Raw genomic sequence first — 27,845 nt, 5'->3', positions numbered from 1 at the left:
TGGCCAGGAGTGTGTGAAGATTCCAGTCTCTCCACACTCTTGCTAGCATTTTGTTTTGTTTTGATTTGGGCTCCGTTGTGTTTGTTTTTAATGTGCTATTAATTTGGGAGTGAGATGAGATTTCATCGTTTTGATTTTCATCTCGGATGGTGAATGATCATGAGCATTTCTTCATATGGTGATTGGCTAGCTGAGTATCCTCTTTGGTAAAGTGGCTGTTCATCTCCTCTGCTGCTTTATAATTGTGTGTGTTTTCCTTGTTGAAGTGCCGATGTTTTATAAGCGGTTTAGAGATTTGTTCCTGGCCTGATATGTCTTTGCCAAAATACTTTTCGCAGCTCATAGGTTGTCTTTTCACTCTGTTGGTCAAGTCTTTGGTGTATGTATGCGTTTACTATTTAGCAGGCCCTGTTATTTAGTGCATCTTCTGCTCTTGTGGTATTTTGGATATAGGTGATGGACGAATTATGCCACATATTAGGTTTCTACATTTGATTTCCTTTTTCCTGTGATCTTTATATCTTGAGGGTTTTTAAAATCTATCTTGAGTATGTCTCTGTACATGGCTAAAGATCCTATTTCATTTGTTGGTGAATGAGTATCCAATTTTTCCAGCACAATCTGTCTCTTCCCCTCTTAATGGCTGTGATTGTGACTCAACCTTACTTGTTGTATGGCGTGCTCCGGTGGGTCACCAAGAGCATCCTTTAGGAACAAAGGCACTTTATCCACCATCTGCCGGACGGAAGTGCTGTTAGCGGATGACTCAGTTACCTACCTACATTTTGGAGCCTTGCCTTGGCTTGTAGGGAGCTGCTTCATTCAAAGGAAGTGGGGTCTCTGGCGGGTCCTTGGAAGGGAGAGAGAAACCCAGCCTCCTTGCAAGTATTTGCAGTAACTCTGAAGCATCATTCCAGCTAAAGATGGCGCATTTTTCTCTACCCTGTCATTTTCCTCTTACATCTCACTGCGAATACTCTCCTGCTCACAAATCTCCATCTCTGAATCTGTCCCAGAGAACACAACCTAAAATATGAGTAGAACATAAGAATCACTTGTCAGTCATTCTTCACAATTAGCCTTATAATCACCATAATACCGTGTTTTGGGTTCCCATACTATGCATTGTGTATCGGGTGCCACTCCCCCCTACAAATAAGCAATATTCATATTTTTCACCAAGATTTTGTAATCCAAAGTATGGCACATAGACACTCTCTAGTGCACAGATGATGTGTAAAAGGCATGATCAGGCCTGCATTGCTTTCCTTTGAAGTGCTTACTGAATCACTCATTGCTCAGGAAGAGTGCTTTCACTGCATTTGCTTTCTTTAGATCCAACTTTTTTCATGTAGCCTTTTTTGCTCCAAGTAGATCTAATTGTAGATCTCTTCATCAGCCATGAATGCAAACAGTGATCACCAGCAAAGCATTCATCTGTAAGGAGTCGAAGAAGGCAGGGGAACCACATGATGTGGTGTATTAACCTTTGCACCAGATGCTACGCTCTAGCCGAGTCAGCAGAGGCTGAGAGGCCTCCCCATGACAGGGCCCTGCATAAGCCAGATCCCAGCGGAGTCGCTCTTCGTTTCGCTTAGGCTCATCTCGATCACTCGGGGTGGCATGAGCTGTTTGACGTCAGCTACTAACCTCAAGGCTTACACGGACAGCTAACTAGTGCAATACGTAGCTGGAGATGAGGATGGATCAACACTATATCACTGTCTGACAAATTCAGGGGCTTGTATAATTATTGATATTAAGGTGAAGTTTCTGAAAGTTAAGGGAACACTGTACATTGCTTCATTCATATTTTGTCCTGAAAGCATATCATTCTTCAGTGGTTTTCCTGATATCTAGCTTGGACAGGAACAATTTATCTGAAATGTAGAGGTTAGTATTTTTATGACATTCTGTCAAGAGTAAAGACAGGTGTCATATGAAAAATTTTTTAATTTTCCTTTAATGCAAGCTGAGAAAATAATGCTCAGAGCCAAATCAATAAAAGCCATTTTCTGAAGAAATAAAATGTGTAGTCAATAGTCACGGCTTGCTGACAATATACCTTCCAGAATCATGATGGCAGGACCCCAGCTCAATGCATGGCCCAGCACAGCCCTCACCCCTACCTAGAGCATGCTGCTGAGTCATGGGGCTCTTTGCTGTTTAGGACAAGCTAGACTTAAGACAGCGCCCTTGGCCATCACCACAGATTGCTTAATGTTGGTAAACAATGAAGCTTGTTTGTCCTCATGCACCTGGTTTCTCTAACGTCTCAATGGGGGCTTCAGAGAATGTATAAGCCTCTGAAATTATACACATTATTTTCATTTTCTACCCCTGCCTTAGTAACCTACTGTTGCCATAACAAAATACCATAAGTGGGGGAGGCTTGGAAGAACAGAAGTCTATTTTTCTGAAGGCTAGAAAATATACATTTGGAGATGAGCAATGTCGGTTCCTTCTGGAAGCAGTTCCGTGCCTGGCTCCTAGTTGCCAGTAGCTCCCGACAATCCTTAGCATTCCTTGACTTCTAGATGCATTTTCACACGAGATCTTCCCAGTGTGTCCCGTGTCTGTTCTCCACATTCATAAACGAAACTAACACTCAGATTGGCTTAGGCTGGTTTCAGGTTAACCTAACTGATAACATCTGAAAGACCCTGCTTCTAAAGGAAATCACACTTGAAGGTTTCGGGCATAAGGTGTTAGGTTATGTGGAGGGAGACACACAACTTGCCCCACAACAGTCTCACCGTGCATCTTTCTCAGGAGAAACAAGAGAGCTTCCCATTCTTTCTTAACAAAATTAATGAAAGAAATGAGTTTTGTTGACTGACTCGCTTCTAAATCCTTCGATTTTTCTCTCAGGAGTTTTTGAGCAGCAAGCAGTAGGGCCTGGCCTACCATCCTGTGTCCCTGATTAAGGTGCCTGATTAAGGTGCACTGTGCTAGTGCTCCCATCACACAGTTGGACCGAAGTCCCCTTGTGAGGACAAAGGAGAGTACCTAGGTGGCACCTGACCCAGCATCACCTGGCAGAGGGGTTAGAAGAGTGTTGGAAAAGCCCATCCTATGGTGTCTACTCTACCAAAATGAAGGTGTTTTTCAACAGGATTTCTCTCCAGAAGAGGGATTCTTGTCCTGCTTACATAATAGCGCATTACTACTGTGTTATTTGTTACGAAGGAGATGAGAGCTAGAATTGTCCTTAAACGTGGGCTGGCTGGGGGAAGAAACCAAGGTGGCTACTCAGTTAGACACACTGTCATGTGCTCCTACAAGAAAGATGTATGAAATAGGTGCACAGGGCAACTTTGGAACCATGAGTATCAAATTAGGATTAGAGGGAGCTCCAAGTGGAAAACCAGGGACTGGGAGAGTATATTGGATCATGAGCACCTGGCTAGTCTGCCTGGCCCAGCCTGGCCATCGTGAAGCAGCACTAGCAGCATCCTGGAATAAAAGGAAGTCAACTCCACGGGATTCACAACAGAAGACAGAGAATTTGTTTGTTTTGAAATGAACTTGTTTGTCACTAAAGACTCCAAGTCCATTTCAATGTCACTTTTCTCCTTTTTTTTCAAGCCACTCAGACCACTATTTAGATTTGAGGGATCAAGAAAGTGGAGGGATTTTGCTTGTTTGTTTGGAAAGAAACATACCATATATATTTACATAACCCATCCCAAGAAATGAAATCAACAATATCCCATTAAACCTTCTATATGTGTGTTTTCCTCCCTCCCACCCACATCTAGAGATGTTCTGTAAGAATCACAACAAACAAACAAAAACTTGGTGGAAACACACTGAGCAGGACTTCAGTTTTAGATACTTCAGTATCTAAAAATGGAGAGAATAAGAAGGTAGCTGGGCTCCAATGATCCTGACAGCTACAGCATTAGCAAAGAGCCGGAAGTAGCACCACAATGACCACATGGCCGCTAAGTATGCTGCCTGACCATTTGCAAAGAAAAGGCTCACTGCAGGCTAAAACCAGAGGAACAACTAGAGATTCCCGACCTATCCAGTGTCCTTTTACCTTGCAAATTTGGTGTTCATAAAGAATATTAACAAATCTCCTCACCAAAATAAAGAAGATCCATTAAACACAAATCACTCATAAAAAATGATAGGAAAAGAAAGCCCATGAAGATGCTACAGCAAGTGTAGTGAAGAAGCCAGATGGTGCTCAGCCAACAGCAAGACTAGTGTGTGGGGTCAAACAGCCATCTAAGTGAGACATCAACTAAGTCCATATGGGAGACGCACACAAGTTTGGTCATCCAAGAACTGTAAATAATAAATCTAAATCCAAAGGAGGGAACAATATCAGAGTTTAAATTGTGAACAGCCAGTTTGCAGAAGGCCAAGGAGCCCTGGTGGTATAATGACTATGCGTTGGGCTGTGATCTGCTTGGTCAGCAGTTTGACACCACCAGCAGCTCTGAAGGAGATGGACTAGGCTCTTTACTCCAGTAAGTTGTTAGCAGTCTCGGAAACTCCCAGGGGCTCACTATGAGTCAACATTGACTTGATGGCAGTGAGATCAGATGGATGAGAGTGGGTGCCCTAAATCCATCAGCAGACTCCCCACATGGATTAAGCCTCTGGTGACTCCCCTCTGACCACAGTCAAAGGATGCATATAGCCTTGGTATCAGACAGAAAGCATTGTGAAGTCAATTGTGGCAGATGTAGTTAGGTTAAAATGTAGATGTAGTCTGTCATTTGACTTCCTTCTTGAATCATTTTAAAGTTGTTTCCATGGTTAATGTTTTTGGCTTTCTTTTTTATTGATGTTATCCTGTTTTCTGTGGCCGTTGTTGGGTTTGCTTGTTGCCTTCCTGTTTGTGTTTTGTATGAATTTCTATAAATGAAATCCAGGATGGGTAGATTTATAGAGAGAGTAACTGGATTGATAATCGCCTAGGGGTATGGCAGGGAAGATGGAACTCAGAAGCTAACAACAATGAGCATGAGAATACATTGTTCTGAAATTGATTGTGATGATTTCACAAATCTTCTTAATATGACTGAACCATTAAATTGTGTGGTATGTGAAGTATATGTCAATAAAACTATTTAAAAAGAAGAAAACTAATATATAAAATTATTTCAGCATGGGAGATTATAAAGAACAAAAACTACTAAGAATACACTAAAAAGTATGGCAAAATGGCAGCAATGAATCCATATATTAATAATCACACTGAACATGAGTGGAGTGGTAGAATGGATAATAAAACATGGCCCATCGATGTATTGCCTACAAGAAATCCATCTTAGATACAAAGACACAAATTTGTTAAAAGAATCAAAGGATGGAGAAAATAGACCAAATATTAACCAGTAGAGAAGAGTACTAATTTTGGTCAAAATAGATTTTAAGCCAAAATCCATTATGAGAGACAAAAAGTCAAATGTGATAAATAAAGGTTCAGCTCACCAAGAATATATAACAGTAATAAATATTTATACACCAAGTTATGGACTTACAAAATATATAAAACAAACTTTTAACAGAGAGATCTACAGCTTTAAAATAACAGTAGCTGTTGGTGGGTTTGAACTGCCACCTTGAAGTTCAGCAGCCGCTGACCTGACTCAGCACCATCAAGACTCCCCAACAGCAATGAGAGTCGTTGGTACTCAACCTTCAACAGATAATACTATTCATCCAACCTCACATGGATCACATAACCCAATGTCAGCACAATATATATCAGCCTTTAAAGTTTAAGGAACATTTTATAGAGTAGAACCATATTTAGGCCACATGTCAAGCCTCAAAATTTTTATAACATTGAAATTACACAAAGCAATTTCTTTGACCAGACCATTGTAAAACAAGAAATCAATAACAGGAAGAGTAAGAAAAATAAAACAAATACAAGGAAATGAAAGAGTGCAGCAATGAAGTACTATTAGGTCGCAAGGGAGTGTGGGCAGATGTGAGGCCAACTAAGAAGTCAAAGTGAATGCAGATGCCATGACATTTGAAGGGTGTATTTGAAGGGTCTGTATGCCCCAAGTCTTTGTCACAGACAGAATTGGGTTACCAAAAAATTTATGATGAAATGCTAATCCCTGTAGTTGTAAATGTGAACAGGCTGCAAGTAGGGTTCCTTTGTGCGTGTTTGGTAAGGAGATCATATTGGAGGATGACGGGCCCCAAATCTATTCTGTTTAGTGTCTTACAAATTTGGAAACCAGACACAGAGAGATGCACACACAGGGTGGAGATATCATATAAGGGTCTGTTTACAAGGCAAAGAATACCAGGAAACATACAGGACGGAAGGAGGCTGAAAGACAAGGAGGAATCTTCTCCGTAGGATGGATGGAGCCTAGCCCTGCAAAGGCCCTGAATTCAGCCTCCATGATTATGAGCCGATAGATAGACTTCTGTTGATCAAAGCCACCCACTCTTAATATGAGGGGCCTTCAAAGAGCTGGGGTGGGGAGTCATCTTTTAATTCCATTTTCCCGCGCACTTTTGGAAGCCCCTTTGTATGTTTGCTGAGGAGCACCATAGGGTCGTTATGAGTCAGAAGTGATTCAATGGCAGTGAGAGTGAGAAACTCAGACAGAGTTACAGACCTCTACGTTCTGTAAGGAGGGAGAGGATTGCACACTCCCATCACATCCTACACTTCATCACCCATAGAAAACAACTTTCTGACTGTTTCATTCACTCATGACCTTACAAGTATTCTTTTGTCCATCTATCGAACTCTTCAGGCAACATGTCTTCTGTGAGACTTCTCATGTCTCCAGACCGCCCCCACCTTTGGGCTCTCTGTTCCAGGGACCTTCTCTTATATATGGTTTATGAAAATGTGATCAACCTATTATACTGAAATCCCCATCGCTAGATGGAAAGCTCCTTGGTTGTTGGGGCTCTCTTTATCTTTTTTTAATTTAAATAATTTTATTGGAGGCTTGTTCAACTCTTATCACAGTCCATCCATCCACCCATTGTGTGTCAAGCACATTTGTACATTTGTTGCCCTCATCATTCTCAAAACATTTGCTTTCTACTTGAGCTCTTGGTAGCAGCTCCTCGTTTTCCCCCTCCCTCTCCTCTCCCCTCTCCCTCATGAACCCTTGAACATTTATAAATTATTATTTTGTCATATCTTACACTGTCGGATATCTCCCTTCACCCACTTTTCTGTTGTCTGTCCCCAGAGAGGAGGTTATATGTAGATCCTTCTAATCGGTTCCCCCTTTCCATCCCACCCTCCCAGTACCACCACTCTCACCCCTGGTCCTGAAGGGATCATCTGTCCTGGATTCCCTGTGTTTCCAGTTCCTATCTGTACCCTTTCTAGTCATGCACAAAAGACTCAAATACAAATGTTTTGTGAATGAGCTCTATTATTAGAATAAAAGGGGCAGGAGAAAGTTGTGACCAGTGAAGTAGCGCCATCCTCACCTGGATTCCCGGAAGAAGAAGAATAGAGAGAGCTGGGTAGCGAAGCCTGGAAGGATTCACAGCATTGAAAGGTCATAATTAAAGCTGGAAACAGCACATATGTTCCATCCACACAGCTGTATGATTTCTATTCTTTTCATTGCTTCAAAATGTGTCAGTGTTCGTATGCGAAATCCTTTCCTTGTGTGGGTTAAGCCCTTGGGGAAGCCCCCTGATCATGGATGCGAACAGCCTTGATAATGTATGGGAAGCATTGGGAAGAAGATTGTTGCTAATGCAGGTAGATTGAAGTTTATCACCCTATCATTTGCTCTCTCCTATCATTCATTTACAGTTTCTCTAGTTTATAATACATTTTGCTTTCTTTTCTATTGAGGTTTTTATCTGTTCTGGTTTGTTATTCTTGTTAGGCTTTTGTTTGTCTGTTTTTAAATGCTTGGGGTATATGAAATCCATACTAGGTAAATCTATGGAGATGGGAGTTGATCGGATGGTTCCTTGGGGGTGTGGCAGGGAGGTTGGGGAAATAATGGAGGATAATGATGAGTACAAGAATGAAGAAAATGCTCTAAAACTGATTATAGTGATGACTGTACAACTTTTCTTGATATCACTGAACTCTTGGACTATATACTATGTGCATTGTATGCCAATAAAACTGTTGGGAAAAGGCAACTTTGCTTGGGAGAAGGAATATGTAAACACACTGGCCTCAAGGGAGGGGAGTGCGGGAGAAAATAAGAAGCCAAAGTTATTCAGAATGATATATGTGCATCATATTTAAGACTATCGCCTGCACATTCACATGATGAAATGGATTGTGGATACCTTTAAGTCTCAGGGCATATCCAATATTCCATTGGCTGTGTGGTCAACGTTTCTATTTGTTTAGCCAATATACAATCTCTCCTCATTCTTTGCATCTTCGTGTCAGAATCCCAGATTTGTTTAGAATAACAGGGCAACCAGCTGAAAGACCACATGTTCTACCTTCCAGCGCAGCTAGACTGGGCCGTTTAAGCAAGTTCTGGCTAGTGACGTTTTCGTGAGAGTATGGAGTGGAACGTCATGTGGTTCTTCAAAAAGAGCGAATGTGACTCAAAAGAGAGTTACCCTTTTTCTTCCATCTCCTAGCCTTGTGTCTGATGGCTGGCACTGCAGCAGCTACCTTAGAATATGAGTTGAACTTGAATTTGGTGGTCAAGTCCAGAAAGAAGAGCATAAACATAGTAAGCAGCTGTGACTACCAAGAAGTCAAATCCCAGCACGTCCAAACTGCTTTTCTGGGGGGAAAAAAAAAGTAAAGATTTTCATGTTTAGACCACTGGATTTTCTATTAAAAAATATGAACGAGTATAGGTTGACATCTAGTAATTAACATAAGTGACCTAAAAATTCTCAATCTGACTTTCATGTGGTGTCATGTTGTAGTTGAGTGTATACTCAGGAGGCTACAAATTTTCATCTAAATGGAAAATTTAGGGAAATATTATAGAGATGTAATATGTATGTTATACACATCATATATATTAGAACCCCGTATTGTGTCTTGTGGTGTCTGGCAGATACTTACTGGAAAAAAATGCAATTATACTCCTTGCTTTTCAGACACATATACACAAACTAGAAACACAGAAACATGCACACAGACAAAGCCAACTCACTGCCGTCAGTGCATGCCGATTTGTAGTGACCCTTTAGGACAGTGTAGAACTGCCCCTGTGCGTTTCTGACACGGGAACTCTTTACAGGAGCAGAAAGCCTCATCTTTCTCCCATGGAGCAGCAGGTGGTTTTGAACTGCTGACCCTGCAGTTTGCAGTCCAACTCGTGACAGCTATGACATTCTGATTCATAGCAACCTCATTTGGTGGTGGTTGTTGTTAGGTGCTGCCAAGTTAGTTACACCGTAAAGACCCCATTCAGAACAGAACGAAACACTGCAGCTTGGAGATATCGTCACAATTACTCCTATGTCTGAGCCCCCTGCTGCTGCGCCACAGTGTCAGTTCACCTCGTTGAGGGCCTTCCACTCCTTTACTGCCTCTCCCCTTCACCAAGCATGATGTCCTTCTCCAGGATGGTCTCTCTTGACAATATGTCCAAAGTACGTAAGATGAAGTCGCAGATCCTTGCCTCCAAGGAGCACCCTGGCCTGGCTCCTTCGAATACAGATTGGGTTGTTCTGTCCGTGATCTACTATGCTTTCAGTATTCCTCACCAGCGCCACAATTCAAATGCCCGTGATTGGTGTCGACCTACTTGATGGGGTTTTCAAGATTGAGATCTTTCAGAAACAGATCACCAGGCCTTGGGGAGTGCTTGAACTGCCAACCTTTCAGTTATTAGTGAAAGGCTTGACTATTTGTGTTGCAGTGGGTGGGTGGGTCTGAAAAGCAAGGAGTACAATTATATCTCAGGAACCAACAAACTCAAAATCTAGAAAATGGCCTAAATTGTGTATTGTCTGTCTGTAAAGAATTTAGCGGGGGGGGGGGGGGGCGGCGGGGAGAATAAGCCAGGTGGAGCTAACCCAAAATTCCCTTAGTGTGCTTTTCTTCTTTCCAACCACTTTCTCTCTCCCCTGCCATCGCCATCTGTTTCTCCTCCTTGTGGTATGGTGAAGAACTGCATTCGCCCCAAATACTCTTCCTTCAAGGGAGATGACAGACATGCTCATTCTTGAAATGAGAATAATTATAAGAGCCCATATCTATTATAGCAATAGTCACATTTATAGCAAGCTCCTCTGTTATTATGACAGAAACTTCCATTTCAAATAAAGTGATGATAGGAAGGGAAGAAAGAGCTTACGAGGATAAGAGACCCTTCCTGCCAAAGCACATCTGTCTTTCTCTAGGCTCCCAGGAAAGTGCTTCCCTTGGTTGTTGCTCCTGAGCTCCTGCTCTGGGAGCAGAGTAGCCACAGTCCACCACATCGTCATTTATCTATTGAATGAGTGAAGGACTATGTAAACACTCTGCAAAAGAATTTGGAAAGAATGCACAGAGTCGCTGTAACAAAAAGAACTCGCTAACTTTCAACCATTTCAAGAGGTAGCAGATGATCAGAAACCCAAGGCACTGAAGGAAGAAGCCCATGCTGTACTGAAGGCATTAGCCAAACACAAAGCTCCAGAAATGGATGGGCCGCCAATGGCAATGTTTCACCAAACTAATGCAATGCTGAAAGCACTCATCTGTCCATGCCAAGAGATCCATATCCGTACCCCTTCAAAGAAAAGTGGCTCAACAGAATGCAAAATATATCCAACAATATCACTAATATCACATGTAAGAAAACGTTTGCTGAACATGATTCACAAATCACTCCTGCTGTCCACTGGAAGGAAGCGGCCAGCAATTCAAGCCAGATTCAAAAGAGGATATGGAACGAGGAATCTCATCACTGCAGGATTGTGACTGAAAGAAGAAAATATGAGACTATGCAAAGCCATCTGACTGTGCGGATCCTAACAAAGTATGGATAACATGAAGAACGGATTCCAAAGCGACAGTCTTGCTCACGTGGAGCCTGCACATGAACCAAGAGACAGGTGTTCAGGTGTTCATATAGAACAGCAGGGTGCTGCATGGTTTACAATGAAGAAAAGTAGGTATCAGGGATGTATCCTTTGATCATACTTACGCAATCCATGTGCTGAACAAGCAATCTAAGAAATTGGACTCTATGAAGAAGAACGCAACATCATGGTGGGAAGAGAGCTCATTAATAAACTGTCGTCTGGTTTGCAAGTGAATGTAAAAATGTAAAGAAACTAAAATCCTCACAACGGGTTCTGTAGATGGTCTCTCTCTCTCTCTCTCTCTCTCTCTCTCTCTCTCTCTCTCTCTCTCTCTCTCTCTCTCTCTCTCTCAATCCCTGAGAGACTCTCTAATGACAAGACACGTGGGGCTATGCTGATGGCAGTCAGAACTTGGAAGATCCACGTTGAGACCCTTGGAAGTGCTAGATACTGACAATGCTGGATCCATAAGACTTCCCACCCACTGGCCTGTGATCATACTGAATTCAGCCAACATGCAAACTCATGTGTTTCTTGAGTCTGAAGAGGACTTTATAGACTGGTAGCAGACATATGGGCTAATATTGGACTGATGGACTTGATCTGGACTGGGCTGGGATGATTCAATTGGTCTTATATATAAACTTCTTTCTTTTACACATGTGCGTCTCCCTGATTTTGCTTCTCTAGTCTACCCGGACAAACACAGACATGTTATCAGAAGAGACAAGTCCCTGGAAAAGGACATCATGTTTGCTAGAGGGTCAGCAAGAAGGGAGGAAGACCCTTCATGAAAAAGATTGGCACAGTGACTGCAGCAGGGACTCAGAAGTAAGCACGGTGAGGATGCCACCTGACCCGACAGTGGTTTAGTCTATTGTACAGAGTCCCTAGGAGCCAGAACCAACTGGGTGGCATCTTACAGAAAGCAGAGAGCAGAGAGTTGCCTCTGGCAGTGTAGTTGTATGAGCATTAGCCAAAGCAAAGCAAGGTCATAGATCCAGGTGGATGTTTGGTTATTGCTATTTGTGAGAGGTTGGTCATGCAAGATCCTAAAGCAGTGACTGGGTCATCCACAGCTACTCATCCAGGCAGAGGGTTGGAATCAAAGCCAAACTCACTGCCATCCCCTCCCAAGGAGTTTGGAATGTAAGTAGAGCTGAAAAAGAATCAGTGGGAAGGACATTCCTCCTCACTCCTTTAGCAAGGCTTCACTCCGCCTGTGTCCTTCCACTCCGCCTTTGAATAATAACCCAGACTCTTATGGAGTGCATGAGTTCAGATGTCAGAAAAGCAAGACATAACCCCAACAGGCAGCTTATTGAGCATGTGTGGTATCTGAAGAGAAGACTGGGGTGAATTTTTTAGAAATTGTGATCATTATTTTCCTCTCCGCTGTGTTTGGTTTATCAGCAATTCACAGCATGAGAATAAAATGCTTTCACAGAGTAATTCAAACCCTTAGAAAATGCTGGCCATAAAAAATGATTTCCACTTTTGGACAGATGTGATGTTATCGTCAGAAACTATTTATATCCGGTTGCCATATCTATTTTTGAGAAACATGATTTGAAGGGGAAAAAGTAGAATGATGAAAGACTTTACAGGTTTCTGTGTAGAATCTTTGGTTAAGTCTTTTGCTGCTTGAACTTAGAGATAACATAGATTTAAAGAGAAATGTTATGAAAACCTTGTCAATATACACATTTTGTTTAGTGAAGTATACCTTAGCTAGATGGTAATTTTGTAAAGACATGGCAAGGTTGTTGTAGCAAAACATTTAACTGAGAAACGTGAATGGATGGAATGTTTCAGATGTTATAGACCAAATGAACAGCACAGTAGGCTCTGCTTACAAGTGACTCCATTTGTTAAAGATAGTTTGTTTCCTTCTTCCATGTGGGCTTTGTTGCTTCCTTTCAAGCCTTTAAGATCCCAGATGCTATATCTTGTAATAGCTGAGCACCATCAGCTTTCTTTACCACATTTGCTTATACACCCATTTTGTCTTCAACAATGATTTTCTGGAAAGTGAGTGTCACAGAATGCCCACTTAATAGAACAAAGTGTTCTTGTGTTGAGGGAGTACTCAAGTAAAAAGACAATGTTTTGAAAATGATGAAGGCAACATATGTACAAATATGCTTGATACAACTGATGTATGGATTTTTGTAAGAGTTGTAAGAGCCCCCAATAAAATGATTTATAAAAAAATCATTTTAAAAAGGAATTATAACTCTGGACTCTGTACCTATGGCTATAACCCCACTTTGGGAGGTGTATTCTACTACACTAATGGACAGGATGGCACAGTGGCTGCACATTGGTTGCTGCAAGGTCGCCAGCTGGAAACCACCAGCCACTGCCCAAAGGAAGGTAGGACTTTCTTTGTAACTCATAAAGAGTCTCAGAATCACAGGGAAAGTTCTCTCCAGTCCTGCGGGGACTATGAGTCAGAGTCAACTAGATGGCAGAGAGGTTTCTTGTTTTAGTGTTCGTGTCAGGCACTCCCATTTCCTGGGGAGCATCTGTAGGCAGGATGTAGGGAGCATCTAGTACAGGATGTGTGCCAAGCCAGACCCTCTGTTTCCTGGGGCAGCTGTAAGACTTCACTGGAGGGTGTAACTTAGGACACTATCTTTTATTTTCCTTGGGGGTATGGTCTGTAAAAGATAAACGCAACTCAATCGAAGCCATTTCCTCAAAGTATTAGAGCTAGCTCGGACATGAAGAAAAACCATGGACCACTGGAAGAGCATTCCCAAGACCTTTGTCTGAAGTGGGAGAGGCCCCTGAGGTCAGATGATGTGTGCGAGACTTCACAAAGACTCAGAAGAGCAGTACTGAGACTAGGGGATCCCCCTCCTCCTGTGGCCCTAGACAATGGAACTGTGAGCCTGAGTGACAGGAGGGCTGGCTTCCTGGCCCAGGGAGGCAAACGCCACGGGACTCTCTGGCTGAGATGCTGAGGATAGGAGAAATATTTGGCTGCTGGCTACAGAGACCAACGACGGTTTGCTGACCCTGACCCGTGGTGACCTATTATTTAAATAAATAACATATGCCTTAACTGTGGGGGAAAAAGTATATGTGATGAGTAAGCAAGTGAGTAGTCATCTTTCTTCAATCTGGATTAACATGCCAATGGCAAAATAAGAAGAACATCTCTTGAACCTAAAATAATGAAAACCCAAATTAAAATCGCTCAGAGAATATAATACCAAATAATAGAAATGTTACGCTGTGACACTAAATAGATACCATGTAATAGAAACCCACATTGAAAACACTTACCCTTCCATTCTCTTGTCCACAGGGTTGCTGTATGTCCGCACTGATTCCAGGGCAAAACAATAGCGTAGCTACCTGCTTGTATACCGAAGTTCTTTCCAAAATAAAGCTTGACCAGAATCAATATGAGTTGTGCAGTAAGCATGCATATATTAAGGTAAATAACTACATCAGGACCGAACAGCAAACCAACATTTAGGCATATTGTTGCCCCTTTAAGAAAACTTAAAAGGTTTTATTCTTATGCCTTACATCAGTGGTTCTCCACCTTCCTCAGGACGTGACCCTTTCATACAGTCCCTCATGCAGTGGTGACCCCCAACCATAAAGTGATTTTCGTTGCTACTTCATAACTGTCATTTCGCTACTGTTATGAATCGCCATGTAAATATCTGATATGCAGGATGTATTTTCATTGTTATAAATTGAACATCATTGAAGCATAGTGATTAATCACAAAAACAATATGTAATTATATTTTGTGAAATATTTATTTCTAATTACAAATCAATGACATTTTGTCTTGGAGCATAGTGTAGCATGGGTAACAGTCCACACCAAATATTGCAATGTGGGCGGATCTGCCATCGGGAATATGTGTTTTCTGATGGTCTTAAGCAACCCCTATGAAAGAGTTATTCAACCCCCAAAGGGGTTGCGCCCCACAAGTTGAGAACCGCTGCCTTATAGCATCGACATTGTTGTTATGATTTGAATTTATGGTAAAATACACTCATAAAACACTTGCCAAGGGAAGCATTTTCCAGAGTGAAATGCGATGACAGAGGTTACGGACACCATTTCCTGCAGGTCTCACCACTAGTCATTTTCAGTGGTTTTCATCGCCCTCAACAGAAACCCAAGAGCGATTGTGGCTTCGCCATGGAATTCTTGCCTCCCTAAGGGAGACACAGGCTGTACTTCTGGCCAATGCATCTAAAGGCGGATCAATGCTCACCTGTCGGTGAGGGCTTGCAGGTGGTTCTGGTGGCAGCAGGTTTGGGCAGAAGGTCCAGAATAAGACAGACTAGGAAGAAAAGCTTACAGCATAGTCCTGAAAATCCACTCAAGAAGTCCCTGTGCAGATCCCGGGCACCCCCGCAGGTACACATTGGCCTGTGATCTGCCAAGGGCCCTCCACGGGAAGCAAACAGGGCCTCCGACTCCCTCATATTGTTGAAGTCTCAGAAACCCAAAGGGCCAGTTCTACTTTGACCCCAAGGGTTGCTTTGAGTCAGCACCGGCTCGACATCAGGGAGTGAGGTTTGGTATGGACGCCAAAGGCCTGACAGTATTTCAGTTGTACTCTCCACGAATTGTGGCTGCCATGTAGCCACGGACAACAAAGAGTGAACAGAAACTTGGTATTCCTGAAGTAACCATCCTTCCTGGTAATCACTAATCAGCTCGGGGTTCTGTCTATTCCCTAATCTAAGTCTTAGCAGTGAAGTAATTTTAAGTAAATAACAAAACAGCATGAGGGAAAACATAAGCATTGGGATGCAAATGCCCTTTTCAGGATAGCTTGCTTGCTCTTTGTGCCTCCCTGTTCACTCTGACTGCTCTGCTCCCCTGGACATGCCCCTCTCCCAGACGGACCGGGAAGCCTCACCTCCGACCCAAGGCTAACTCATTTCCAAAACGTGAGACTTGATCTCTAATGTGCTCACAGGGTGGCCTTTCAGAAATCCTCAGGATGAAAAGAATGCAAGCTAAGGTTAGTCCTTTTATTGAGAACTCAACTGGCTGGGGCTGGCACGAAAGGTTTAGCACATGTTGTCACACGTGTGCCTCCACGCAGTGCAATTAGGACACTGAAGGAGCCCCAACATTGCTGCTCTGCTTCTCATAGAAGAAGGAACCGAGGCCCTCGTCTTCTCGGGGCACAGGGCGTGAGAGGTCACGATGGTAAGGACGACCACAAGGACTCCTGCTCCCACAACTCGACCTCAAAAGTTCCACGAGCTCCACAGCTGACGGATGATTCCTCTTGAAGTGCATCTTTAGGTTCATTAAGGGCCCGAATTAGTTGTATCCTAGTTAATGGGAACGAAAGAATGTTAATGAAGAAATAGAAAATTACAAGGGTCATGGGTATAGAAAGAATAAAAATCCTAGAATTTTAAAGTGCTTCTTGGACCTTCCCTAATACAAGGCTAGAACAACTAATTATCTGTCTGTGCGCGTCCAACATGGTCCTAGAAGGCGCACAGGGTGGTTTCCTTTTAATCAAAATGGCAAGAGACAGTGATTAATAAAATATATGGGCGCCATGTACTTAATAAAGAGACCGAAGGACACACAAGTGAAGCCCTGAGGACGATGTCCCTGCATGGAGCCGCTAAGGCACAGAGAGGACTGTAAGACTGACAACAGCTCACCACATGATGTCCCCTCGCTGGAGCACTCTGAGACAGAGGACAGTACTGGGGGCACACAGCGGAGAGCGAGCCCGGTCTGATACTGCCCTCACCCCACCATCACTACCCCAGTGGGCCGAACCAAGGAGAGAACATAACAGATCATCAATGGGAGTAAAGCCAAGCCACAAACCCACTGAAGAGACCCCCAATAGACTTCAGGCTATGAGGAGAAGTTCCCGGTACCCCCAGGACCAGTGGGGAGATAGTCACAAAGGTACTTGGACAGACCTGGAAATGTGTATGCTTTTTTGGCTAGTTTGCCAGGGTTTTTTTTTAGTTTTCTCTTTTTATTCAATCTGTTTTTTTGTCTCTATTATTATTGTTTGGCCTGCCTATATAAGGCAGGCATGGGAAGCAAGCCTGAGGAGAAAACAACAGGACTGATGGTTCCACAGGGACTTGGGGGAAGGGAGAGGCGAGCAAACAACACAATAGACAGGGGAACAACTAGGGAAGTAAAAGCACCATCAAGGAGGATGTAGAGATCCTAGTGGTGTTGGAGGAGTAACGATCTAGCTGAGAGGAATTACTAAGAAGCAGAAGAAGGTGAGCATGATGGTGGGGCAGGAGGAAGGTAAAAGGAAACAGGAAAGATCTAGAAAGCACAGCTATGGATAGAGGTATAAACATAGGTATGTACATATGTAAATACATTAATTCTTAAAAATAGAGGTATTGGCCTATATACATATATTTATATGGCAATACATTGAGGAAGTGAACAGACTTTGGGCCTCTACTCAAGCTGTCAATCAATGCAAGCATATGTTGTTCTAACAACCAGGTATTCTGTGATGCTCACTCTCCCAACAGAATCGCACAAGCAAATGTGCTGAAGAAAGCTGATGGTGCCAGGATATCAGAAGATAGAGTGTCTGGGGTCTTAAAGGCTTGAAGTTAAACAAGTGGGCATATAGCAGAGAAGCAACAAGTCCGCATGGAAGAAGCACACCAGCCTGTGCAATCATGAAGTGTCTATGGGATCAGATAACAGGCATCAGAGGACCTCCTACCACGAAAACCAAACCAAACCCCAAAAAACTCACATTGTTGAGAATAGGACACTCCCTCACAGAAGGGTCACAAGGAAGGGATGAGTCAACCAGGGTGCAGGATAGCACTGATGAAACACAATAGTCCTCTGGTTCTTTGAGGCTTCCCCATCCCCCACTATCATGACCTGAGTCCTGTCTTTCACTGTGGGGGAGACTGAAGCATTCTCACTGGTATAGTTAAGAGCTCACAACATGCAGAATCTAGGTCAAATAAAGCCCTCAGGGACAGAAATGGGAGTTGAGATACAAGGAGGGTAGAGAGAAGGTGGGAATAGGAGTGGAGGAAGGAGGAACCAACCTCAATGATGGAACCAAAAACAGATGCCCCTGCACACACCATCCAGGGGGAGGAACAACAGAAACATGGGTGACGGCAAGCATCAGTCCATGTAAGATGAAAATAATAATAATTTATAATTTATCAAGGGATTGCGAGGTGGGAGGTTGGGGAGGGAGGGAAAAAAGGAGCTGATATCAAAGGCTCAAATAGTAAGTTAATGTTTAGAAAATAACGATTGCAACATATGTACAAATATGCTTGATACAATTGATATATGGATTGTTATAAGAGCTGTACATTCCCCCAATAAAAGCATCTTTTAAAAAAAAGTGAGTCAGAAAACATTTCTTGGCCTCAAGGCACTTGCAATCTAATGGGTGTTGTGGGCATGCATGGGATTAACAGTAGAATCTGTCAACGTTAAATACAGAGAACTGGAGAAACAGGGACAAGTAGCCAGCAAGAGGCCTTCTAAACAGAGTACTTACTGCCAGAGGCCAGCGGCACTATGATGTGATTGATAGGTGCTGTCAAGTCGGTTCCAACACATAGCAACCCTACGTACAACAGAACAAGATACCACCTGGTCCTGCCGCACCTTCACAATTGTTTCTGTGATTGAGCCCATTGGTGCAGTCACTGAATCAATCCATCTTGTCACAGATCTTCCTCTTTCTCTGCTCCTCCACCAAGTATATTGGCTTTTCCCAGACACTGGTCTGTGTTGATAACCTGTTCATGGGAAAAAGTCTTATCATCCTTGCTTCTAAGGAGCATTCTGGCTGAACATCTTCCAAGACAAATTTGTGTGTGTGTGTGTGTGTGTGTGTGTTGTGTGTGTGTTGGCAGTCCATGGTACTTCCAATATTCTTCTCCAAGACCACAATTCAAATGCATCAATTCTTCTATCTTCCTTGTTCACTGTCTAACTTTCACATGCATATGAGGCAATGGAAAAGACCATGACTTTGATGAGGCACACCTTAGTCCTCAAAGTATAATCCTTGCTGTCCAATACTCTAAAGGGACTTTGTGCAGCAGATGCACCTAAAGCAATGCATCTCTTGAATGTTGCTTCCATGAGCATTGATTGTGGAGCCAAGCAAGACGAAATCCCTGACAACTTCAATCATTTCTCCCTTTACCGTGATTCCTACTGGTCAAGTTTCCTACGGGTCCAGCTGTTGGTCTTCTATACAGTGAGTGTTAATCCATACTGAAGGCTGTAGTCCTTGATCTTCACCAGCAAGTGCTCCAAATTTTCCTCACTTTAAGCAAGAAAGATGCATGCTTAGAGCAGTTAAACGATGGAGCGTGTAGTGTTTGTGAAGGACTGGCCCGAGAGGGTGCTGTGACAGAGATGGATGCAGATTTTAAAGGGACTTGCGCATCCTCCTCCAGCCTTGAGTTATTGCTGATGGCTTCTGCATGGGGAGCTGTCCGGATTTTAGAGAAATTAACTCTGGCAGCAACAGGGTTGAGAAGAGAGTGGTGGTGCGGTGTGAGGAGAAGGAACCACATGCAGCTACCCTGGGGTGCCCCCAGGGAGCCCCCAGATATCTTCCTACATAGAGTTGAAGCTGGGCGATCTGGGTCCCATGCAATGTCAATCCCCCCGGCTAACACCTTGCATGTCTGACCTACACACTGCAAAGCCTGTGCTCCCTCTGCTACATCATGCTATGATTGTAAGCCACCTGCCTGAGTAATGGATCCTGGGCAGCTACTGGGTAGATGGAAAGGCAAAGCGAAGTCCAATAGTGTCTGATTCCACCGTGGAATTGGTGGGAGGGCACACATGTAGTCCCATAAGCCTGCTGGAGAGGCGAGAGGAGAGAACAATGGTCATTATCCCAGCTGCCCAGTGTATCACAATGCATACAGTGTAAGCATGGGATAGATATTTGTTGAATACATATTTAAATGAATACATGTAAGAAATATAGAAAACGGGGCGGCTGAATAAGAGTATGCTCTCACCAAAGAACCATCTGGAGATCAGGAAAGATAGACATATCAAGAAAAAATCGATTGTGGTCAGTGTTAGACATTGTAGGTTTAAATAATAGATGTGGAAATGCCTCGTGTACAAAGGAAAACTCAATGGGCTCCTTTGTTTCTGACAAGCCCCTGCCACTCTCCTTTGAATGTGATGGAGAAACGGAAATGTTCTCTCTCTCCCAACAGGTAGACTTGCCTCGGGGACCCACCAGGTACCACCGGAGGGGCTGCGTGTCCACTGGGGAGAGTTCCTGACTAGATGCCAAAGACGCTGCCAACAGTAAGTGGGGGCTGGGAGCAGCATGGAGAGAACAGAGTCCTTCACCCGCGGACATCCGACATGGAAACAGAAAGGCATCTGACATGCACAGCAAAATCGCCACCAACTGGTGGTGATGCCTCCGCCATCCCGCACATCCCTCCCAGTGCCACCATACGCCAGCCACACATCCGCCAGGGAAGGGGATTAGGGGACTACATCATCCGTTGAGTACTTTTACAACTGCTTATTTTGAACCATAAGAAGAGGCTTTGAAACGTTCATGGGAAAAACTCTATTGTCATTTAATTCCATTTTTCCCACAAACCTTTGAAGCCTCTGAATTTCGGGGGGTGGGGGGAATGCTTGAGGGGAAGGGCCAAAGTGTAGTCATTTATCAGAAATCGGTGCTGCCCATTCTCTAAATGCCACAAGAATATTGGAACTTGGAAAATGAAGATAGCCCCATGATGTGCCCCTTGATTTTTCCTAGTGATTTGATACAGGTTATTTTGGTGACAGCAAAACTTCTCCACACACTAGTTATTATGTACTATGTAGTGTAAGGTAATCTAATGGAAACATCTTCTATTGAGTAACTCGCTAATTTTCTTCTTCTGACCGGTCAGATTTGTCCACTTTATGATTCCTCATATTGAGACCAATGGATGTTCTGGGCTTCTAAATCATGTATATCATAGGACTTAAACAGAATTCTTAGTGACATTGACTTTGGGATCTAGGCAATGCTAATTTCTAGATGGAGATGAATGGGTTAACTAAGAACATACACAAAAGGCAGAAAGGGGCCTAAGAAGAACAAAGGGTGGTGGAGGACCTGCTGAAGACATTCTTCCGACCTTTGTTTAACTTAATCCACTTCCCTCATCATGTCTAGAAAGGGATTAGGGGGGCGCACGGTAAAAATATTTAATAATATAAAGAAACTCGGAGCCATCAAGTTAATTGCAACTCATAGAGACCCTAAAAGACAGAGAAGAACTCTCCTGTGGGTTTCTGAGACTGACTCTTTACAGGAATAGAAAGCCCCCTCTTTCCTCTGACTTTAATACCATAGAGAAGATCGTTGAATTCCAACTACCTCAATCTCTGTGAATCTCTTCTAATCACAGAAGAAACAGCATGTAAAATAGAAAACAAAACAAAACGTAAGCAGCTTAGAAATAGAAAGTTATCTAGCTGTCCAGAGTTCAAATGACAAAAATATTGCTCACAGAAAAGTATCCACATACTTATATATAACCATGTATGTGAATTATTTGTTTAATGGTGGTGTGATCTTAAGGTAGCAATGCTCCCTAGAAACTTCAGTTACTGTGAGTTCCTCTGGATTAACTCTAAAGTGTTTATGCATTGGATTGTGACCCCCAAGGTCCAGTGTTCAAAACCACCAGGAGAAAGATGGGACTTTCTACTCCCATAGAGAGTTAAAATCTCGGAAACTCTCAAGGGAAGCCCTACCATGTCCTGTAGGGTCGCTATGAGTCAGTACTGACTCAGTAGCAGGGGATTTTTTGCTATTATATACTACTAAGCTGTGGGAAGACTTATTCTTATGGACCCCAGGTAGGTGTGAGTTAGAATCAACTACTGATACCATTGAGAATGTCACAGTATCACCAAATAGGGGGGAGTGACAGGGAAAAGCCAACGGGCTCAGATGTCCTGAAAGGTAACATAACCAAGCCGTCAACAAGAACTTGCTTCTGTCAATAGACTCTGAGAGATAAACTGGAAAGAAGAGTGTAAACTGTGGGAGTCTCTCGCCCCACCTGCGGGTGAGTGCTTAGGAACTAATGCTGGAGCCTCCCAGCCCCAGGAGAACCTGACGGAGGACCCCTCTAGAACAGAGGCCCATATTGAGGATAAAGTGGTGGAAAGAGATGCAAACTGCAGTAGAAAAACATAATAGATGCAAGAGAGCTGATACAGTTAAAGTTTATTGTGCCAACCTGGCCAATAAACATACGTGGGGTGAATTGAAGGGCGGAGAGATAAATGACTCAGTGAGTCTCGCCTTTCTAGTTCTCGGGTCTCTTGCTTGGTGATGGTCGGACCAGGGTGCAGCTGCCTTAGCCAGTTCCCTGCTTCAGCTTACAAGGCTCACTTCCTGCAAGACATCCCCTGATGCAGCCCTGGGTGTTGGAGCAACCATGTGGAGACCCCTGCTAGGGCTGAGATGCTTACACATTCACTGATGCGGCTTTCCTCCTGCAGTCAGCATCATTGCATGTGTTTTGTGAGATGGAGGAGGACTCTGTGGATTGGTGTTGGACATATGGGTTAATAATGGTGGACTTGTGGGCTTGGGCAGCACTGAGTTGGGAATGTTTTCTTAATGTGCACTTACCCTTTATATAAAACTCTCTCTTATACATATGGGTTTCTATGGATTTGTTTCTCTACTGTATCCAGACTAACACAGCCAAAGGAAAAAGGAAACTCAGATAAAAGTACAGAGATGGGAAAAGAGCAAGCAGGTATCAGAACTATAGGACATGCTTTGAAGCGCTTGTCAAAAATCATAGAAGAGGGAGCATTAGCATGGTGATGAGAGGAAGCGCCCCTGACCCGCCCTTCCTTCCTATGAGAATAAGAAAGCTCATCTCACACGAGAATGTGGCAATCAAGACTGCTTGCTATACGGAAAGGGGGATTGAGCAAAATAATTTCTAAAGAAAAAAAGAATTCACAGGAATAAAACAGAGGTAAAATAAAATGCAACTTAACAAATTCAACTTAATGAAAAGGTGGGGGCTGGTGGTGGGGGTTGGGGGTGAAATGGGGTGGGGTGGGGTAGGTGGAGCTGATAGAACCTTTGGAAGAACACCATCAGTCTAAATCAGAACAACTAAAATATAACCTAACTGGAGGAACTTTGGCAGAAAGGTCTATTTCTAGTCTGGAAGCAGAATTTTCCTTCAGAAAACCTCGTTTTGCTCTGACATCAAGGGAAAAGGCCCACCTGCATCATAGAGGGTTATTTGTTTAATTAAGGCCAACTGATTTAAATGCTAATCACATCTAAATATTTCATAGCAACACTAGATGAATGTTCAACTAGACAACTGGGTAGCATAGATTAGCCAAATTGACACAACAACATGACCATCACAGGCAAACAGAATAATTGAAGAAATAACAGTAGAACTGGTGCTAAATGTGGAATGTGTATTATTTGTATAACTCAGAGTACATGTAGGTTATAAGGGAGAGAGTGTAAAATATAGTGCTGATTTGCTCCATAGAGACTTAATTGGACTGTCTAAAAGTGGATAGGGAAATTAAAAATGAAATATAAACAGTGAAATAAGCTCTCAAATTGCCTCCAAGCTATCAAAAGCCCCTTGCTGTTGAGTCAGTTTGACTGCACGGAGTTCTCCTGCAGAGTGGCTGGTGGGCTTGAAATGCTGGCCTTCCAGTTAGCGGCCAAGTGCTTAACACCAAGTGCACTGCCAAGATTCCTGAAGATATCAAAGGGAGGAAGATACTTAGGTGAAAGGAGGAGGGCTAAAGAAGAAGTCATGAGCTAACTTCAATGTTAATTACAGTAGGTTAAGAGAAAGTAAAAAAAAAAAAGCTATCATGAAAATTTTAATAAAATTATATATGTGAGTAAGTAGAAATGATGGTTACAAATCATAGAAGCTTCTATTAAACAAAAAGATCCAAAGAACAATATCAAAAAGGCAGGGGAGCAGGAGAGAGAAAGAGAAAGGAAGGGCAGGCGGGGAAGAAGGAAGATGGTTTTAAGATCACTCTTACTAGTTCGCCAAGCCGGAAATACCACTTCACCTCCATCTTGTATGAAGGTGAGTGACAAAGCATTGCTACAAAATAACAGAAACCTTTCTTAAGCAAAAATATAAAATTTTTGAAGATTTTTTCCTCAACATACTCTTCATCTAGGCCTATACACTTCTGAAGATGATGTCTCCATCTCTCCATCTCTTCCCCCCCCACCCCACCCCCAAAGAATTCTGTGCTTTGGCACCCTACAGGGATTCAAACAGTGTTCCTCTGGAATGCTCTTGGATGTGTGAGTCCAGGTTGACTAGAGAAACAAATCCTCAGACACTCATATGTGTGAGAGAGAGAGCGTTAGATCAAAGAGCAATTGTATATTGAGGAAACATCCCAGCCCAGACCAGATCAAGTCCATAATTCCAATAGTACCCATATGTCCAATACTAATTCATAAATTCCTCTTTAGACTCACATAGCACATACAACGATGCCAAATGCAGGAAGATCACAGTCCAGTGGGTGGAAAGTGTGGATCCAATGGTGGTGGAAGTATCTCCAGGGCTCTGACTGCCATCAGCGTGGTTCCGTGTGGCTTGTCAACAGGAAGGTGGAACAGAGAGAGTGTGTGTGGCTTACCTCCAGGGAGAAAGAGAGGAAGTTCCCATAATCCTCATGAGGATGCACCCACAAGGATGCATCATCAGGCTGTGACCTGACTGACAGGCTGGATTCCACCCCGCCACTCTTAATTTCCTCAAGTTGCCACCAGATTATGTAACTACCACCTTTGAGTTTGAGAAACAGAAACAAGTCTGAAGGGCAAGATCAGGTCTATAAGAGAGCCATTAGCACCCTCAAAGCCTCAAAGAATAAGCAGGTGCATTATTGAGATGGAGGAAATACCTCGGTGAAACGTTCCTGCTCTTTCCCACACCAAAAATCTTCTTCGTAATAACTCCCCATGATTATCCAGTGTCCCTTGAGAAAATCTGTCAGGATGACCTCATCCCCCCAGTCACCTTAAGCTCTGTGCCTAGAAATTAACTGACCTGCATGTCCTCTGTGTTGATTAGACTTGCTTTAAGACAGTATGACGAGACCAAGACAAGCGTATCATTGGGAGAACTTGTCTGCAGCCATTTACTGACCGCAGAGACAAGGTTGAACATGTTCTGTTTGCAATAAACCCATGCCTGTGTGAACTGGGACCCTAGTGGTAATACTGGTTGACTTGCCCTTGTGAAAATATTGATTACAAGTCATTAAAAACCCCACAAGTATTTCTAGCTATGAGAAAGCAAGTATTAATAGACCGGTAGGGAAACCAAGGGGAATGAGAGTTTCTGGGGGGTACAGTGGGGGTGGGGGAGGGGTGATGCCAGGAGTACATGTGTGGTGATGGGGGAGGGGTCAAGGAGTTTCAAGAAGGAAAATAATGTCTTGAAGCGGTGGTAGCAATTGCACAATCCTGCTTGATGTGATTGAACTATGGACTGATATCTCTATAACTCCCCATAAAAAATATCTTTTTAAAAAAGCAAATAATGTGGACCAAATTATCTGTGGCAAAGGACCAGTTTTGTTCTTGTTGTTTTTACAATTGATTGCAAGCCAACACCTTTATAAAAAACTAAAAGCACGTGTTTGGAAATCAAGTGCGTGTTAAGTATTTGGAGTCCATGTGAGTGACAGCAACCCTACGCACGGCGGACAGAAACACTGCCGGTCCTTCCCCATCCTCACCACGGTCGTTATGTTTGGGCCGGTTGTCCTGGCCCCAGCGTCAATCCATTTGTAGAGGGTCACCGCCTTCCTACCTTACCAAGCACGGCGTCCTTTCGAGGGCCGGGTCTCTCCTGATCAGATGGCAAGAGCACATTTTACAAAGCCTCCATTCTTCCGCAGCTGTCCTCCTTCAATGCCTAGCTCTTCCATGCCTGTGAGGTGATGGGAAACGGCTTTGGGGAGGCCCACCTTAGTGTGACACCTTTGCTCTTTAAAACGTTAAAGAAGTCTTGGCAGATTCGCCCAGTGCAGTGTGTCATTCCATGTCCTTTTGTTCAAGTAGAACAAAATCCTCGACAGGTTCAATCTTTTCTCCACTTATTGTGAGGCTCTCTACTGATCTAGTTGAGGGCTTGGGTGTCATTAACATTGAATGGCAATCCATCCTGAAGGCTGCAGTCTTTGATGCTCATCAGCAAATGCTTCAAGTTTGCTTCCGTTGTAGCAAGCGAGGTGTGTCATCTCCATATTGAAGGGTATTAATTAGCCTTCATCCAATTCTGATGGCACATTCTTCTCCTTTGAGTCCAGCTTCTCAGATTAATTGCTCACCATACAGATTGAATAGATAAGGTGAAAGTATCCAACCCTGATTCTCACGTTGTTTTTCTGATTTTAAACCGTACGGTGTGCCCTCATTTTGGTAAAAGCAACAAAAACAACTGCTTCTTGGCCCATGTACAGGTTCCAGATGAACACAGTCATGTGAACTGCGTTCCCATTCCTTGCAGTGTTATCCATTGTCTGTTGTGATTCAAAACAAACAAGCAAACAAAGGAAACACAACAACAGGTAAACATCTTTCTGGTAGTTTCTGTTTTCAGCCAAGATCCCTGTGATATCAGCAGCGTGATCCCTCTTTCCACATCTGCTTTTGACTCTATCTTGAACTTGTGGCAGCTCCCTGGGGATGCACTGCTAAAACTGTTTTTAAATTTCATTGCCTAACATTCTACTGGCATGTGCTATTAGTGCTGTTCAATGATGTTCATAATCTGCTTGGTCGCCATTCTTAGGAATGGGCATAAATATGGATCTCTTCCCATCACCTTTCTTTGGAATGGGCATTAATATGGATCTCTTCCCATTGGTTGGCCAGTTCTCTGGCTGTCTTCCAAATTTCTTGCCATGGGCCACTAAGTGCTTCCAGTACTTCATCAGTTTGCTGAAAAACTTCAATTCCTCAATCTTCTTTGGGGCTAATGCCCTCATTACAGTATGAACTTCTTCCTTCAAGACCTTTCACCCTGGATCTTATGTTACCCCTAGAAATGGCTGAATGTCGGCCAATTCTTTTGGGTACAGTGACTCTGTATATTCCTTCCATCTTCTCTTAGTGCTTCCTGCATTGTTGGATATTTTACCCATAAAGGAAAATAAATAACAGACCCACACCATTGAGTCGATTCAACTCATAACCAACCTGTGTACAGTTTCCCAGGCTGTACATCTTCCTGGGAACAAATAGCCCCAACTTTCCCCCATGGAGAAGCTGGTGGGTTTGAAACACAGGTCTTTCAGTTAGTAGCCCCACAATTACTTGACAGGATCCTCAGGGTTAGTTTAATTAGCCTCTGGAATCCTTCAATATTTCAACTTGAGCCTTGATTTATTTTTCCCCAGTTCTTTCCGTTGGAGATATACTGATTGTGCTCTTCCGTTTGGCTTTCTCACGCCACTTCTGCACTTTGCATTAAAATGTCTTCCTCTGTCTTCTCCAGCTGTCTGAGGAAATGCTCTATTCAGCTCTTTTACTACACCACGTCAGCCATTTGCTTCCGCTCCACTTTGTCCAAGAGTAAATGCGGAAAACATCGCTATGGCAAATTTCTCTGAAAGCTTGAATACTTCATTTCACTATATGTGGTATGTGTGTGTGTGTGTGTGTATGTGTGTAGTCATATTGGCATAGCTTGCTAACAAAGAGTTCAAGGACCAACATTGACACAAACCACATAGTGGAAACATATGAATGTGAACATCATTAAGTCTATAAGTCTGAAGCAATGCCGTTG

Source organism: Tenrec ecaudatus, chromosome 15, assembly GCF_050624435.1.
Source record: "Tenrec ecaudatus isolate mTenEca1 chromosome 15, mTenEca1.hap1, whole genome shotgun sequence".
NCBI lineage: Eukaryota > Metazoa > Chordata > Mammalia > Afrosoricida > Tenrecidae > Tenrec > Tenrec ecaudatus.
The sequence above is the reverse complement of the archived record's forward strand: the minus strand, read 5'-3'. Positions refer to the sequence as shown.